Source organism: Henckelia pumila, chromosome 3 (genome assembly GCF_033568475.1).
Source record: "Henckelia pumila isolate YLH828 chromosome 3, ASM3356847v2, whole genome shotgun sequence".
NCBI lineage: Eukaryota > Viridiplantae > Streptophyta > Magnoliopsida > Lamiales > Gesneriaceae > Henckelia > Henckelia pumila.
The window spans coordinates 144,571,041-144,589,777 of record NC_133122.1 but is presented as its reverse complement, the minus strand read 5'-3'; positions in this window follow the sequence as shown (position 1 = coordinate 144,589,777).

Here is an 18,737-nt window from a genome sequence, read left to right as displayed (position 1 = left end):
TAAATTGGCAGTAAACTGCCCTTCAATAGTTCACATATGGGGACGAATCCCCCCTCAAATCTCAAATTGTCACACTACTTCAACTTCCAACATAAAAATATTTTATTATTGCTCAACCTTAAACATTTAATCGTACATAAAATTATTTCATGAATGCATGTACTTAAATAAAATGTGTGTCCTTCATATATATTTAATTTAATTTCATACTAACATATAAATATTAAAATAACTTCAATGCATAAAAATAATTAAATATATATATTCAGGACACATGCAATTTCTCATGGATTGTACCAGACTGCTGGCTCTAACACTCAAGTCCAATTACTTAAATCTGGCCCATTAACACTGAGACTGGCCCATTAACATACTTAAGCCCAATAAAATTATTCTAAGCCCAATTAAAATTAATTAAAGCCCAATAACACAATTCTGACCCAATGGGCCCAAAAGCCCAAAGACTGGCCCAATAATTTCCATGGGCCCTAAAGCCCATAGAAATTAGTGGATCAACATAATTAAATTAATTAAGCCCATTAATAAACTTAAGTGAAGCCCAAAAATATAATTAAGCTAATTAACCCAATAAAACACTTAAATTTAATAATTAACTTAAAATTAAAAATACCCGAGCCCAATTAACTTAACCCGGACCCAGACCCACTAACTTAACCCATGACCCATGAACTTGACCCGGACCACCGACCCGACCCGGAAGCCCATAGGAAAACCTAGAACCCGTAGCCCTAACCCCATCTCGGCTGCGGCCGAGAGCAGCAGCCCCTCCGTGGCTGCTGCCGGCCTGCTCCGGCCACCCTTGGCCGGAGCGCCGCCGCCCAGACGTAGCCCACGTCTGGGCGGACCTAACCTGCACCAGCCCCCAGCCCCATGCAGCCTGGACCACCAAACCCGAAGCCCATTTCCCGAAACCCTAGACTGTGCACCAAGGGAGGCCGAACCGCACCAGCAGACTTCCTGGGGCCGTTTGGCTCGAGCCACTCGAGCCATTCGGTCCAGACCCTCCTCACACTACCTAGGACTCTGACCAGCATCCATACCAGCCATGGTGGACCGAAAACGTGAACATGAAAAAGGAAAACAAGGAACCTTGCGCATAAAACCGAAACAACCGAACCATTTTTCTGAAAAACTTGAAAGTTTTCGATGCATACACAATCCACACAACCTAATATCTGATAGGTACGAAAAAATGGAATAAAATCATGCCTTTCACCGAAAACGAAGAGAAAAATTGAGTGTGGGACGATTCCGGGACGACGGGACGACGACAACCGACTTGGACCTTCAAAAACCGAGCTATGGAGTAGTTGGAGGCTGCTGGAAACGATGGAGAGTGATGGAGGAGAGTGGGGTGTCGGCTGGGGCTTAGGGTCGATGGGTTTGGGGTAGATTAGGTTAAGTTTTTAATAAAATAGGTTTTTAGAAAATTAAATATATTAATAAGGATTTTAATATATAAAATATATAACTTAAAAATCTAATTAAAAAAAGAAATCTGATAACAAAATTTAAAAAAAAATATAAAAATCCCGAAATATTAATTTAGGGAAATTTTAAAGACAATAAAAAGTCATTATTTTGGCTTATTTTGAATAAAAACGGACTCCTAAAATTATATAAAATTAAATACTAAAAATTTTGAGGTAATAAAACTCAAAATAATATTTTTGGGTTCTTAAAAAGCTCATGAAATAAATTGGCTAGAAAGTTGTCATCTCGTCCGTCCACGGTCCCGTCTACGCGATAAAATACTTAAAATACTAAAAATCATAAAAATCACTAATTATGGGTTAAATGCTTAAAAATAAATTAAATCATGCACAAATAATTCACATAATTATTTAACCCATAAATCACAAATTTAAATAATTAAATACCCTAATTATGCATGAGGGTTTACGTATTTAAAATACCGGGTGTTACAATTCTTCCCCCCTTAAATTGAATTTCGTCCTCAAAATTTAAAGTACTTACCGAACAACTCCGGGTAGCGAGTCCTCATGTCTGCCTCGGTCTCCCAAGTAGCTTCCTCCTCTGAGTGATTCAGCCACTGGACTCTGACCATCGGTATGACCCGCGTCCTAAGCCTCCGCTCCTCCCTAGCCAAGATCCGCACTGGCCTCTCCTCATACACTAGATCTGGTGGCAACTGCAAGGGCTCGAAATCCAACATATGCGACGGGTTAGAGACATATCTCCGAAGCATGGATACATGGAAAACGTTGTGCACTGCCGCTAGCCCTGGTGATAGAGCTAAACGGTAGGCCAACGTGCCAACTCTCTCCAAGATCTCGAATGGCCCTATATACCTCGGATTAAGCTTGCCTCTCCGGCCAAAACGCACTACTCCCTTCATAGGTGACACCCTCAGGAATACGTGATCACCTACAGCGAACTCCAAATCTCGTCGTCGGGCATCTGCATAACTCTTCTGCCGACTCTGAGCAGTCCTCATCCGATCTCGAATCTGAGTCACAATGTCAGCTGTCTGCTGCACAATCTCAGGACCCAGGAAAATCCGCTCACCAACCTCATCCCAATGCACAGGAGATCTGCATCTCCTCCCATACAATGCTGCATAAGGAGCCATACCTATAGACGACTGAAAACTGTTGTTATAGGTAAACTCCACTAATGGCAGTCTAGTCTCCCAAGAGCCCCGAAAATCAATGACACAAGCTATCAGAAGATCCTCGAGAACCTGGATCACCCTCTCAGACTGACCATCTGTCTGGGGATGGAATGTTGTGCTGAACAAAAGCCTAGTCCCCAAAGCTGTGTGCAGACTCTTCCAAAACGCAGATATGAATCTCGGATCTCTGTCTGACACAATCGACACTGGGATGCCATGCAGTCTAACAATCTCCTTGATGTAAAGCTCTGCATACTGTGTCAATGAGTAGGTAGTCCTCACCGGCAAGAAATGAGCTGACTTGGTGAGTCTATCCACAATCACCCAAATCGCTGTGCAACCTCTGGCACTCCTCGTGTGGTACTGTCACTGCTAACACCGGTGCAGTAGTGAGGGCTTCCTTCAGCTGATCGAAGCTCCTCTGACAGTCTGAACTCCAGATAAACTTTGCATTCTTCTTGGTTAAGGAAGTCAAGGGTACTGCAATAGAGGAAAAACCCTTGATGAACTTCCTATAATATCCTGCCAAACCCAAGAAACTGCGAATCTCCGAAGCATTCTTCGGAATACCCCAATTCTGCACTGCCTCAACCTTTGACTGATCAACTGCAATCCCATCTCTCGAAATAATGTGGCCAAGAAATGCCACCTGCTCAAGCCAAAACTCGCACTTGCTGAACTTGGCATACAAACGATGCTCCCTCAAAGTCTGCAAGGCTGTCTGAAGATGCTGTCTATGCTCCTCGATGCAACCTCTGGCACTCCTCGGTAAGCCAACCACAAAGTCCATCGTAATATTCTCCCATTTCCATTCCGAAATAGGAAGAGGTCTAAGAAGTCCTGCTGGACGCTGATACTCTGCCTTGACTTGCTGACAAGTCAAGCACTCTGACACCACTCTCCCGATGTCACTCTTCATCCCGGGCCACCAATACAATAGCTGCAAATCTTTGTACATCTTCGTACTTCCGGGGTAAATGGAGTACGGAGATGTGTGAGCCTCTGCTAAAATCTCAACTCTCAACTGATCGACGTTCGGTACCCACATCCTACCACGGTACTGAACGATACCATACACCATGGTATACAAGAGGTTACCCCTAGCCTCATCTCTCTGTCTCCATCGCTGCAACTCCTCATCAGTAGACTGTCCATCCCTAATCCGATCTCGCAGAACTGGCTGCACCGTCAACACTGACAAGCTCGGTGCATGACCACTCGGATAACACTCCAAGTCAAATCTCTGAATCTCGCTCTGTAGTGGTAACTGTACGGTCAAACATGAGACCACTGACGACTTCCGACTCAAAGCATCTGCTACTACATTAGCTTTACCCGGATGGTAGCTAATGTCACAGTCATAATCCTTCACCAACTCCAACCATCGGCGCTGTCTCATGTTCAACTCCTTCTGTGTGAAGAAGTACTTGAGACTCTTGTGGTCTGTGAAAATTTTGCACTTCTCGCCATACAGATAGTGCCTCCAGATTTTCAAAGCGAAAACCACTGCTGCTAACTCCAAGTCATGCGTCGGGTAATTCTGCTCATGAACCTTCAGCTGCCTCGACGCATACGTAATAACCTTGACACACTGCATAAGTACTGCGTCTAAACCCAGCTTAGACGCATCGGTGTACACCACTAACTCCTCGTGTGGTACTGTCACTGCTAACACCGGTGCAGTAGTGAGGGCTTCCTTCAGCTGATCGAAGCTCCTCTGACAGTCTGAACTCCAGATAAACTTCGCATTCTTCTTGGTTAAGGAAGTCAAGGGTACTGCAATAGAGGAAAAACCCTTGATGAACTTCCTATAATATCCTGCCAAACCCAAGAAACTGCGAATCTCCAAAGCATTCTTCGGAATACCCCAATTCTGCACTGCCTCAACCTTCGACTGATCAACTGCAATCCCATCTCTCGAAATAATGTGGCCAAGAAATGCCACCTGCTCAAGCCAAAACTCGCACTTGCTGAACTTGGCATACAAACGATGCTCCCTCAAAGTCTGCAAGGCTGTCTGAAGATGCTGTCTATGCTCCTCGATGCTCCTAGAATAGATCAAGATATCATCAATGAAGACTATGATGAACTGATCTAGATACGGCTGAAAGACTCGGTTCATGAGATCCATGAAAACCGCTGGAGCATTGGTCATCCCAAATGGCATCACTAAGAACTCGTAATGCCCATATCGTGTCCTGAAAGCAGTTTTAGACACATCTGCATCTCTAACACGCAACTGATGATAACCAGATCGCAGGTCGATCTTGGAGAACACCAAAGCTCCCTGCAATTGGTCAAATAAATCCTCTATCCTCGGCAGTGGATACTTGTTCTTCACTGTGACCCTGTTGAACTCTCGGTAATCGATGCACAGTCTCATACTGTCATCCTTCTTCTTCACAAATAACACCGGAGCTCCCCACGGAGAAAAGCTAGGACGAACAAAGCCTTTCTCTAACAACTCCTGAATCTGCTCCTTCAACTCTTTCATCTCGGTAGGAGCAAGTCTGTACGGTGCCTTAGAGATAGGCACGGTGTCTGGCACCAAGTCGGTGCCGAACTCCACATCTCTCACTGGTGGAATTCCTGCAACATCCTCGGGAAAGACATCCGAAAAGTCACGAACCATCTCTATCTCTGATAATGATCTGCTAGATGGCTCTGAAGTCGTGACGATGCTCGCTAGAAACCCCTGGCAACCCCATCTCAACAACTTCCTCGCCTGAATAAGAGATATCACCTGAGGAATATCACTGCTCTGAGATGCATGAAAAGTGAACGGGTCGCCTACTGTAGGTCTCACTGACACTGATCTCCGACGAAAATCAATCGAAGCTCCATTGACTGTCAACCAGTCCATACCCAAAATCAAATCGAAACCACTCAATGGCAAAACCACCACATCTGCTCGAATGGAGTGTCCCTGCAGCTCCAACTCCAGTCCTCGAATAACCTTCGAGGTAGAAATAATCTGCCCTGACGGCATAGTAACATCATACCCACTGTCAATAATCTCAGGTGTGATGCCTACCCGCCTGATAAACTCCAGGGAGATAAACGAATGCGTAGCTCCTGAATCTAGCAACGCAAACGTGGAGTTGCCTCCAACTAGAATTCTCCCTGCACGCAGAAAATTCCCAACAATTTCATACCACTACCAAATTTTTCCCAACGAGTCACTACTAATTCTTAATTCTAATCACAAGTAAAACATGCTTCCTATTCTAACATGCAGTTAAATAACCCAAATAACAACAATTCCAAAATAAAAACGAAATTTTAACCAAAGGAAAATTATTAAAATGTTAGGGGTAAGATATACCGGTGATCAAGGAGGTGTCTGGATCTACCTCCTCGGCCTGCATGACGAACACTCTACCAGCAGTGTTCTTCTTCCTCGGGCAGTTAGCTATCTGATGCCCTGGGTCCCTACAGTGATAGCAAACCCCTGCTCCCAACAAACACGGTCCCGAATGCATCTTCTGACACTTCGGGCAAGTAGGAAAACCTATGGCATTAGGGGCCCCGCCCCTCTGCTGCTGCGGCCTCTGCTGCGGATTCGGGCCCTTAGCCGGAAACTGCCTCTTCCCCTGCTGCTCCCTCTGGATCTCTCTCCGACCCTCTTCGGAACGCAAGGCTCTACTGACTGCAGACTCATAAGTAAGGACGTCTGCCATGCGAATGTCATGTCTGATATCTGCCTTCAGACCCTTCACAAACTGCCTCAACTTCTCCTGCGGGCTAACTGAAATCAAGGGCACAAAGTGACAGCCCCTCTCGAACTGTCGCACATACTCCACCACTAATCGGTCCCCCTTCCGGAGACTCGTGAACTCCCGGATCATGCGGCTACGCACATCCTCGGTGAAATACTTGGCGTAGAAGATACGCCTAAACTCTGTCCATGTCAGTGTAGGAATGTGAACTCCCCTGACAACACCCTCCCACCATAGAGCTGCATCTCCTCTCAACATATACGTCGCACAGTTCACCCTGTCGGCGTCTGTGATCCCCATGTACGCAAAGATGGACTCCAAAGAGAGAATCCACCCCTCAGCCACCAAAGGATCGGTGATACACGAAAACTCCTTGGGTCCCTTCTTCTGGAACCGCTCTGCTACGTCCTCCTCATGGGACATCCTCGGACGTGAAGCCTGCTGCTCTAGCAGAGCAGTAATCCCCGCCATCAAGGTCACATTGGCCTGCTCCAATGCTGCTAGTGGGTTCTGCGGAGGTGGAGGTGGAGGTGTAGGTGGAGATCCCCCCACGTCTGTTCATCGGTCTGGGAGGCATTCTGCACCACCACATATTTCTTTACGTAAATCGCCATGCATAACTAAGTGGTTTAAAAGTAATGTTAACTTAAATCCAAAGAATTAAATCATACTATAAACACTTAAAACTTACAGACCGGTAGCGTGGATTTCTGAGCTCGCATAGCAGTAATGACCCCTCCAAGAACCTGGCTCTGATACCATTTGTAACGACCCATTGTATCAAGACAGGTCTTTTCAGCGTGCTTATGTCCTCACTCACACGCACCCTGAAAAACTTCCCAGGGGGTCACCCATCCTATAATTTCCCCAAGTCAAGCACGCTTAACTTTAGAGTTCTTATGTGATGAGCTTTCGAAAAGAAGATGCACCTTCTTAATATGAGCAGTACATATGAAATCTTTTAAACCCTCCTCAACTATGTAGTCCCATACCTACACAGTCTCAGAATCCCCTCTCATTCCGGCACGGGATCGGTTCATTCATGTTCGTCCCCATATGTGAACTATTGAAGGGCATTTTACTGCCAATTTAAGAGGTGATTCGTCACCGCCACGTACGTTGGTTTCCACGCTGATCAGTATTTAATGTATGATTTAAGGTTACACTACGGATACAACCATGCGATGTTAGAAAATAATTTGCTCAACAATATTTATGTATTATGATATTTGAGTAATTTAAGTTAAGTTATGATATGATATTTTGAAGCATGCTCATTTATGTATATGTTATGTATTAGCATTAAATTGATTTAAATTATTTTAAATCCTTGTTATGTTAGCATGTTGGGCCTCTAGGCTCACTACACTGGTATGGTGCAGGTGAGTACATAGAGGAGGATGTAGCTCCTACTGGCGGCGAGGACATATGAGTGGACATGCAGTGACCCCGTGACCGTGATAGATGTCTGAGTCACATTGCATGTTTTGAATATTTTTAGCATGTTACATTTTTAAGTATTTTTTTCAGTGCATGCAAACTTTAATCATTTTATTTATGCAGTATTTTAATTCAATATTTGACTCAGATATTTATTTTATTAAAGAATACATTTTTATTTAAATTATTTATTTATTTATTTATTTTAAATCTTTTTATTCTGTGCATGTATGTATGGGCATATATGTACATATTTTATTTAGTAAGTAATAAAATTTTTTTTTCTCCGCATATTTATTTATTAATTATAGAGTTAGGGTCGTTTCAAATGGTATCAAAGCCGACCTCTCTTAGTACGGTATGGTTCGGGGACGAACCAAGCGGAAGCTGGTGGGCATGTGACGCCCGGGGCTGAAGAGGCAGGGAGTGATCGCCGGTGCCAAAAGGTTGCACGAACAATGAGCGGCTCCTGGTAGGCTTCTAGGCGGAGGGAGACATGAATGAACCGATCCCGTGCCGAAATGAGAGGGGATTCTGAGACTGTGTAGGTATGGAACTACATAGTTGAGGAGGGTTTAAAAGATTTCATATGTACTGCTCATATTAAGAAGGTGCATCTTCTTTTCGGAAGCTCATCACATAAGAACTCTAAAGTTAAGCGTGCTTGACTTGGGGAAATTATAGGATGGGTGACCCCTGGAAAGTTTTTCAGGGTGCGTGTGAGTGAGGACATAAGCACGCTGAAAAGACCTGTCTTGATACAATGGGTCGTTACAATAAGTGCTATCATAGTATCATAGTATAATAAAATCATATAGTTAGTTTAACAAAATCAAATGTATTTTAGAAAAAGAAAGAAAGAAAAAAGAAAAAAAGACGGGGACATGTTAGAATTTGAATGATTTGATAAGAGCTATTTTGAAATAATTTAAAAATAACAAGAAAAGAATGAGAAAATAAAATTTGTGTTATAAATTTAATAATGAAATAGAGAGGAGAAGAGAATAGAGAGAAAAGTGAGTTCCGAGAATGACTCAGAACTGTTTCATTCATAACTGAGAACCCCCATTTATAGGGTATAATTACAAGATACAAATATGTAGATAGATAATATTGAGATATCTATCTTAACAAAAAATCTATCTTGATAATCATCTATATTCAAAATCATATCATAACACTGCTCTTTATATGATTATTTCTGTTTGGCAAGATGGTTGCTTGGGAACTTCATGAAAACTCAAGTGTTGCCTCGTTAAAACCTTGTCAGTAAAACCTAATGGGATAAAAACCTGAGCGAAGAAAAAAGAGTACAACAATTGATATTTCTTCTTGGATATTTCTTGAATACAGATGTGCATCGTTAAAATCTTACTAGAGAAAACCCAATGTGAAAAAAATTCAGTTAAGAAAAAAAGAGTACGACATCTTTTGCTTCTTGTTGACTGCCTCATCAAAAACCTGATTATGAAATACCACTTGGGAAAAATCATAAACAAGTCATAAGAATTACTCCTCCTGTTGCAAGCATTAGTTGAAATCTTTAAGTCGTTGCCCGATATTGAATCTTTATTTCTCAAAGTTTGATATCGGCAATGCCCATATGAAAAGATTCATCACATTATCTTCGATTGATGCTTATATAAAGTACTTCAGGACTAAAGATCTTTTGATCATTTAAACACTACAAAAAAAGTTGCTTATAAAAGCGGTTTTTATGCGTTATAGGAGCGGTTTTCAACCGCTTCTCAACTTTTACCAACGATTTCAAAATCGCTCCTCTTGTCGACGTCCCTATAGCTTATAGAAGCGGTTTTAATGCCCGATGGTAAAAGTTGAAAGACCGCTCTTATTGTTCGTTTTAAGAACGGTTTAAAATCGCTTTTACATGTCATGAATATAAGAATAATTATTGAGCACTTCTAGTAATAGAAAATTCAAGAGTGGTTTAAACCGCTCTTGAAGTTGTTGAGTGTAAGAATGGTTTGAACCACTTCTAAAGCTCTGAATTTAGGAGCAGTGTTAACCGCTGTTAAATTCTATGGGTGTAAGAACGTCTGAAAACTGCTCTTGGATATCAAAATATAGCAAAGGTTTGGAACCACTCCTGTGTACCGTGGATATAGGAGCGATTTCATACCACTTTTAAAACAAAGAATTTATCAAAACTTTCAAATTGCTCTTGATGTTGTCAAATGTAAGAATGGTTTGAATTACTTCTAAAACAGTATGTATTGAAGCGTTTTTGTTAGCGTTGGGAATTGTCGAATTTAAATCCATTTTAGCGGAGCCAATTTTTTTGAAACCACATCTTTTTGTTATGGCTCATAAAGATAAACTAGCAATTTTTTATAATTTTTTTTCGAATATAATATATGTTGTTTAAATACAATTAATCAATTAATAGCAAAAATAATTAAACAAATACTTATCAATTAACAAATCACTTCAATTTAACATTTCAATACTCAAATCAATATTTAATAGTAACAACCAATCTACACAAAGACAAATCAATACTCCAAAGTGGTAATACAAAATAAATCGATCCTTCTTTAAAAATCTATCTTCTTGTCATCCCACTCCCATAGTTGGAGAAATTTACGATCATTTTTTTGTGCACTTGATATATATATATATATCGTATTTTGTTGTATGACGAATCTAACCATACCTGTAAAATGTATGAAAATAAAATTTTATTTAAAATGGTTAACTTAGCCAAATATTTATATGAAAAATACTCTTTACCCGACTCATTAGACTCCTCGCTTTGACATGATTTATTGAAATCGTCTCATATTTTGATAGTGAATTGATGTATCTTGTGAATCATATTCATCACCAAGTTCTTTGTCAATTGATTTGTGCCTACCAAATCATCTTTCGATATTTTGAATCGACTTTACATCCATCTTGTTCATCATAATCAATATCAACCTGACAATAATTATTCAGAATTGTAGAAAATGAATGTTAAATACAGTTAAATAGTGAAAACTATTGTCCCATATATAGCAGTCGTAATCATTTTGTGCAAGATTCAGTCGTAATCATTTTGTGCAAGATTATCCCAAATATGTAAAAATCAGATTCAATTAAACAAAACTCAAAAGTAAATAAAATACCTCCGAGAAATAAAATCTAATGCGATTCAAAATATAGAAGTGACTCCACAACATGAAAAGAAGAAATATCGGGACATATAAACGTTAAGGGGTAACATGAAAAGAAGAGATGATAAAATTAGGAGTAGCGAGAAGAGGTAAGTTAGACAAGTGAGGGTAGAAGATAAATGGAGAATTTTTCATAATCTTAAGACTTATAAAGGAGCGAGGGTTTGCAGAATTTTAAAGTCTTAAGTCTTCAAAAATTTGGCGGATGCAAATTACATTTGAAATGATTTGGCAAAATTAAATAAAATTTAGGCGGTTTATATCAATCCATCCACCTCGTATCAAATTCAAACTTGGCCAATATTATCAAATATAAAGATACTTTTTGTTGGCATGCGTAACAAGTTTAAGAAAATAAGTTTTAGTACTTAAATATCAATTACAGTAAAAATCTTGGATGGATATTAATAAATGGATTCAATTCATATAATCTATTCTATTATATCAATTGGCTTTTCAAATTTTCAATCCTATTATTAAGGATACAAGATAATTAATTATTTTTAAACAATTTATTATCTTTTAAATTTATTTTCATATGTAAATACAATTTTATATTGCATATATACTCGTGCAAGTACTAGTAGTAAGGATTGGACTTTTATTTTTCTCATGTATAAGAATTAATCAAATATAATAAATTTAAATGACTAAATTAAAAATCATATAAAAATATTTAATGGTCATAATTATTAAATTATTTTGAGATATAAATTTATAAAGATGTCACTATTTTAATTTAATTAGTAAACTATATTACTAATTATAATAGTTTGGTATTACTTAAAATTTATACATAACTTATTTTAAATCTAAACAATATAATTTTACTTTTAAAACATGAGTTGTATTGTCAAATATTTATTTTATATATTGTTGTTATTGATGCTATTATTGTCATTTGAAAAGTAATTATATGCAACATGTGGGGTGTTAAGTTAAATTTATTTTTATTATTATATTGGTTATTGTAATTATTACTATTTTATTTTACAAAAAATCTTATAATATGTGTAGAATCGAACGTTTTCCGTTTTACCAAAAGCTATAGCTGGTGGTAATGGTAAAACTCAAATCGTTTAAAATGTACAACAGTCCAAACGTCATGGTTCGATTGCTCTACTAAGTAGAGACAATTATTGCACGCCGAAAATCTCTCTCAATAATTGTACTCCTTGCACTAATTGTAGAACTCAGCGCTTGCTGTTTTATCAAAAATTATATCTGGTGGTAATGATACAAATCAAAATTTTAAACTGCATAGCAGCCCAAACATCATGATTTGATCGTTCTACCAAGTAGGAACAATTATTACATCACAACAATACGTCTCACGTATCAAATGTGTTAGATTGATCTCTAATGTGATCCATGAAAAACATTACTTATATAAATTATTATTTTTAGTTATGAAGATCAAATATTGTGTAGTTTATGCTGATTTGAATGAAAAATATTTGATCAATAATTTTTTTTAATGTCTAAATAATTATTATTACTCCAAAATTATATATTTTTGTTTGTTATGTTATGTTATGTAGAAATTGTTTAATATATGCTGATTTTGATTGAAAAGTTTTAATTTTTATATAACAAGTATTAGTTTTTACTGCAGTTCCAAATTATTTCTAAAAAAATAGAGCAATAAAAGCGGTTCATAATCGATTTTGTGAAAACCACTACTAAAAATATTCACTATAAGGAGTTTCAATAGTGCTCCTAACATTTATGTCAATAAGAGCAGTTTATAGCAGCGGTTTATACAAACTGGTAATAAAAGTATTCAATAGGTACAGTCTCGAAACCAATCCTATAAGATATAGCAATAAGAGCGGTTTACAAGATCAATTTTGTGAAACCGCTGTTAAAAATATTAAATATGAGTAGTTTCAAGAGTGGTCCTAACAATTATGTCAATAAGAACAGTTTGTAGCAGCGGTTTGTAGAAACCGGTACTAAAATATGGTCAGCATGAGTGGTTAATAAACCGCTCTTAAAATGCAAGACATTAAAAATGGTTTAATTAAAACTGGTTCTATTGGTCACCTTTCAAGAGCAGTGTTAAAACTGCTCCTAAAAAACCGTTCTTAAAAAAAAGTTTTTTTGTAGTGAAATGACGAAACATTCATTAATGGATATAGTATATCCATATAAATGTATTTTAGTACTTTGTTGTGTACTATAACTAATTAACATATATTCCTTGTGGGAAATATCAGATCTATGGCTCAAAAGAAAATTTCATATATTGCAAGTTTTCATCACATGTTTATATTTCAAATACTTGACAGCTTTAGTAAACTCTTCTGAAGTACTAAGTCGATTGTACCACATGTATCTGGATTATTATTTTTTTTATTCCATTTATTGACTTATGTAGCTTTATCGAAAATGTAGTTATGGAGGTTGAATCTAATTTGATTTGACACTTAAAATCTTTCAGAGATTTTTCGAATCATATAAATACTTAGTCAACACAACCATGATAATGTAACTGACTTCTCATAGTAAACTTCAAGTCTTTATGAAAAACTTCATGCTACAAGAGAGATTTACATTTTATGATATTCACATCCCTTTATCGTACGAAAATGAAAACTCATTGATATCATACTGAGATTTCATCAGTATTCTTCAATAATAATGTTATCTTTATTTTATTTGATCGATCCTTTTTCAAATCACTTAGGGGGTTTTTGATCATTTTGTTTCTTATATATTTTTCTCTCAAGATACAATATATTTGAACTAATTGGTCGAGCTTCTGGCGTATTTCAGAGTTACTTGCAAGTGAGATTGTCCTACAGGGACATTGATATCATAATTTTCAGATACATGAACCTCTTCTGGGGTTTCACTATTATTTATTTCATTATCTCTTCAAGACGATCGGCCTCCTTAATTTGACATTTTAGTTATTTTTTCATTCTTTTGAGTATGGGTTATTGGTTTAGATTTAAAACCAATTAGAAAGCGAGAGAACAAAAATTGTTCAACTGGAACAATTACAATAGCTAATATATCGCATTACATCAGACAATGTATTTTAAAACTAAACTCTGAACATCGGATTCACTTTATAGTTTAAAGACAATACATTCTCATTGATATACATTTAGCTTCTATGTTCCTTCCCCTCAATGTTGGAAAACATTGTTTAACTTAAGCAACAATTGATAAATCGCGTCATAAAAATCTCATTGTTATTGATTCGAAATACTGAATCATAAGAATCAAAGTATTTCCAACATGTCTTCAGTCTCTTCGAGAGATTTCTTGTAGTGCATTTAACGCACAATCAATAACTTTTAACCCATAAAACTTGGCTCAAAGTCAAAAATTAATAATAATTAGTGGGCAAAATATTTACAATATTTGCTGCAGGCAACATATCACATCCCAAAATATGACGCATTATTTTCAAAATCTATGGTCTATTAGTTGATTGGAGACATTTGATAATTAATCAACTAAATCATTTTTACTAATTGTATATTCTGGAAATTATTCTCAGTAAATATATTCGCAAACATCAGGTTGCGAGTCGTGGACACACGTTTATAATTACTTTTCAATATTCCAGAAATATAAGGATTCAGTTCCAATTGAACTATTGATAGCTATACTATTAACACATAAAAATTCTTGAATTAATGTTAGAATGATCTGGTTCTTTGGTTCAAGAATCATCTTATTTATCAATCCAAAAAATTCTGGTTAATTGGATAATACACTTGTATACTATCAATATGCCACACTATGAAAGTATTTGTATCAATAAGTTTTATTGGTATGTAAACTTCTAGTTTGCGATACCAAATTTAAGTCTATGACATCAACAAATTTTTATTTACGATATTAATAAACTTCATGTTTACAATATCAGTAAATTAAAATGTCAGTAACCTCTTGATTTATTGTGATGTCTATTTTTATCATACTGACATTGATACAATACTATTTTTGAGAAATTGAGTTTGTGTACCACTCAATTATATTTTGATATCTACTGGATCAAATGTCTTGATATTATATTTATCTATGAGACATAAGAACAATATTCATTATTAACAATAATGTCATGTTTTTTTCAACAAATGCATATTAACTCTTCTAGAGTACTAGAGCTTTTCTAGAGCAATTTTGTAATGATATACTATATTGAATGAATATTGTCTTTGGATTCCAAAAAACACAAATACTATCAAACACGTCATTTTTCATGATAACCAAATGATATTCTGGATCTTTAATACATCTATGTTAAGTTATTTTGAAAATATAATTTGGGTAGTAATCAATTTCCTCCACAAATTATGTATAATGTTTGATAGATATCCTTTTAACGTACTTCATGTACGATTTAGTAACTTCTTATACCTCATATGTCGAATATAAATATCGACTCCTTTGAGTTCTGATATCTTAATTAATTGCGGGTGAATTTGTATTTATTTGAAATGACAAAACCTTAATGATCTTCTGAATCATTTAATAAATCCATTTAGGTTAGGATGTAAATATTATTTTGGATATGTACCAATTGCCCCACAAATTTATTTCATTGAAACCTGTAAAATCTTTTAACGTACTTCAGGTACGTTATTCTGTAAATAGGGATATGCGAAATCAATGTACATCTAGTACACTATTTTATTACGATATTTTTTATTTATTTATCGTACTATAAGTATGAATATATTTTTTATAATACTTGAAACATACATTTTCTAAATATTTATGCCGATATTTTGTAATCTGTATATATTCCACTTCTAGTGAAATAAAAAAAAATCATATTCCTTGAAAATGTAATCTACACATGACACAATATATAAAATATGTTCATTCACTTCAGAGAATGAATCACATCAATCAGGCGACTTTCAATATTAATCGCTCTTTATTTACTAATCTATTGTTAATTATAGATCAATATTTTTTAGAAATATTGACAAAATTTTGATCTTAAATCAATATTCTTAAAGAATTTTGATAAATATATCGGGAGTACTACGTTTAATATTCTTCAGGAATATTAACAAATTTTAAATCATTGATCAACATTTTTCTAAGATACTCTCAAATCTTATATATTTTATCAATATCATTCATGATATATATCAATAGACTTTGTATATTAGTTCAATATTCTTCAAGAATATTGATAAAGTTTAAATCAATCTTTTTGAGAATATTATGCATCTTCTATTTTGCACCAATATTCCTCAAGAAAATTGATATATACTAGATCTTATATAAATATTATGCAGAAATATTGACAAATCTTTAGATTTTGGTTAATATTGTTCAAGAAATATTAAAAAATATTTAGATTTTATATCAATATTCTACATGAATATATATAGATATATTTTTATCGATATTATTCATGATTGAAGATAAACCTAATCAATATTTTTAAAAAATAATGATAGATTGTTTAGCTTATGTCAATATTCTTCATGAATATTGATAGATCTTATATCGATATAAATCTTATAAATCATACTGCTTTTGGAGCATAATTGAATATATAAATAAATATTTATTGCAATATGCGTTCATCGAGAAAACAAACTAAATATATATTTATAATTCACAATAAAGAAATATTCTTCGAGACTATTAACAAATTTGTATGTTGTTTCAATATTCTTCGAGAACATTAACAAATCTTATGCACTACATCAATAAATTTAAGAATATCGATAACTTTTTTTTTATTGTGCATCAATATCCTTCAGAAATATTTAAATTCAATAATCGATATCTTCAAGATATTGACAATTTTTAGATGATATATCATTTATCGATACAAATTTTAATCAATATTATTCAGGAAATTTATAATCTTTATATCAATATATATTAGAAATATTGATATATCAGTATTAGATCTTTAAATTGTAGGTCTAATTTTCTTCAAGAATGTTTAGATATAAAATCAATATTTTTCAGAAATATTGATAGATTTTCGATCTTTGATAAATATTCGTCACGAATACTGATAGATCTCATATCAATAATATTCTGGAATGTTGACAGATAAGATGTAAAGAGCAATATTTTTTGGAAATATCGGCAAATAATATAATACTTGTTCGAGAGTAATCAATAAATATATATCTATAATCAAATTAATATTCTCCTGGAATATTTTCAGATATTGGATCTAATATCAATATTTTCAAAAAAAATTTCTATCTTATTAAACTTGAGGGGTTGGTATGTTAGCATGACCAACCCCTTTACTTTTACCCTTTGTTGACCATGTAATTACAAAAATGCTACTTTCACTCTTTTTTTCTTTTTTTTTTTTTTTCATTTTTTGCGATATCCATTTACAAAATTCCCATTTTTTCTTTCACTATTTTTTTTAAATTTTAAATTAAAACAATTTAGAAAATTTCCATTTTTATTTTCACTATTTTTTTAAAATTTTCAATTAAAACATTGGAACGTATAAGGCACGCAACCCGTGCGTTTGTGTGCTAGTATTTATAAAGATCTTAGATCTTATCTGATTGTTCTTCAAAAATATTTAAATATATTTGATTATAAATCTTATAGATATCATATTTGATATTCATATTATTCAGAAAAATTTATCATTCTAAATCTTCAATCATTATTCTTAAAAAATATTGAATATTATTAGATTTCAGATATTAAATCATATATTTGGCTAGATAATCAATACAAAATTATGTTATGCTACAAGCATCAAAATGAAACTAATTTTTGCAATTTCAAGAGCAATAACATAAACAAAAAGTTGTGTTGCTTCAAGAACATCAACACAAACTATAAATTGTGCTACTTCTGAAGCATCAATGTCTATATATAAATATGATATTTTCAATAATATAGTGTGCTATTCAGGAGAACAAATTAAAATATAAAGCATTCGTGCTGATAACGTGTTATAAATTTAATAATGAAATAGGGAGGAGAAGAGAATAAAGAGAAAAATGAGTTCCGAGAATGACTCAGAACTGTTTCATTCATAACTGAGAACCCCTATTTATATGGTACAATTACAAGATACAAATATGTAGATAGATAAGATTGAGATATCTATCTTAACCAAAAATCTATCTTGATAATTATCTATATTCAAAATCATATCATAACAATTTGCACTTTTCATAAGTAAGACGATGATGTGCTATTTGTCCTCATTTAAATTTCTACGCTTGTTATACACATTTTACTTGTTTTTAATTTAATTTTTATAATTACAATTTTATTATATGTACACATATTAGGGGTGTTCATTCGGGCGGTTTGGCTCGAACCGAACTAAAATTTTGGTTCTCCAAAAATTCAAACCAAAAACCGAACCGAATTGAGCGGTTCGGTTCGGTTCGGTTTTTAACCAAAATTATTTCGGTTTTTCGGTTACCGGTTTTTTTTTTGAAAAAAATAAAATAAAAATTTAAACTAGAACTTTTTTTAAAAAAAAACTAAATATTTTTATTTATTCGAATAATTTTTTTGGAAAAAATTAATGGTTAAATCAAATATTTGTGATTTAATGCTTCGAAAAATATATTTGAAAATAACTGCACTGAGAAAAAAGAAATTGCTAACATTTTTAATTTCAATAATCATAATAATTTATGAATTTATAAAAATAATGTAATATATAATGCAAATATGTGTATATATAATATAATAAAATAACTTCATTAATTTTTAATTATTTCAATTTGAAAAATCAATATTCTTTAAAATCACTAA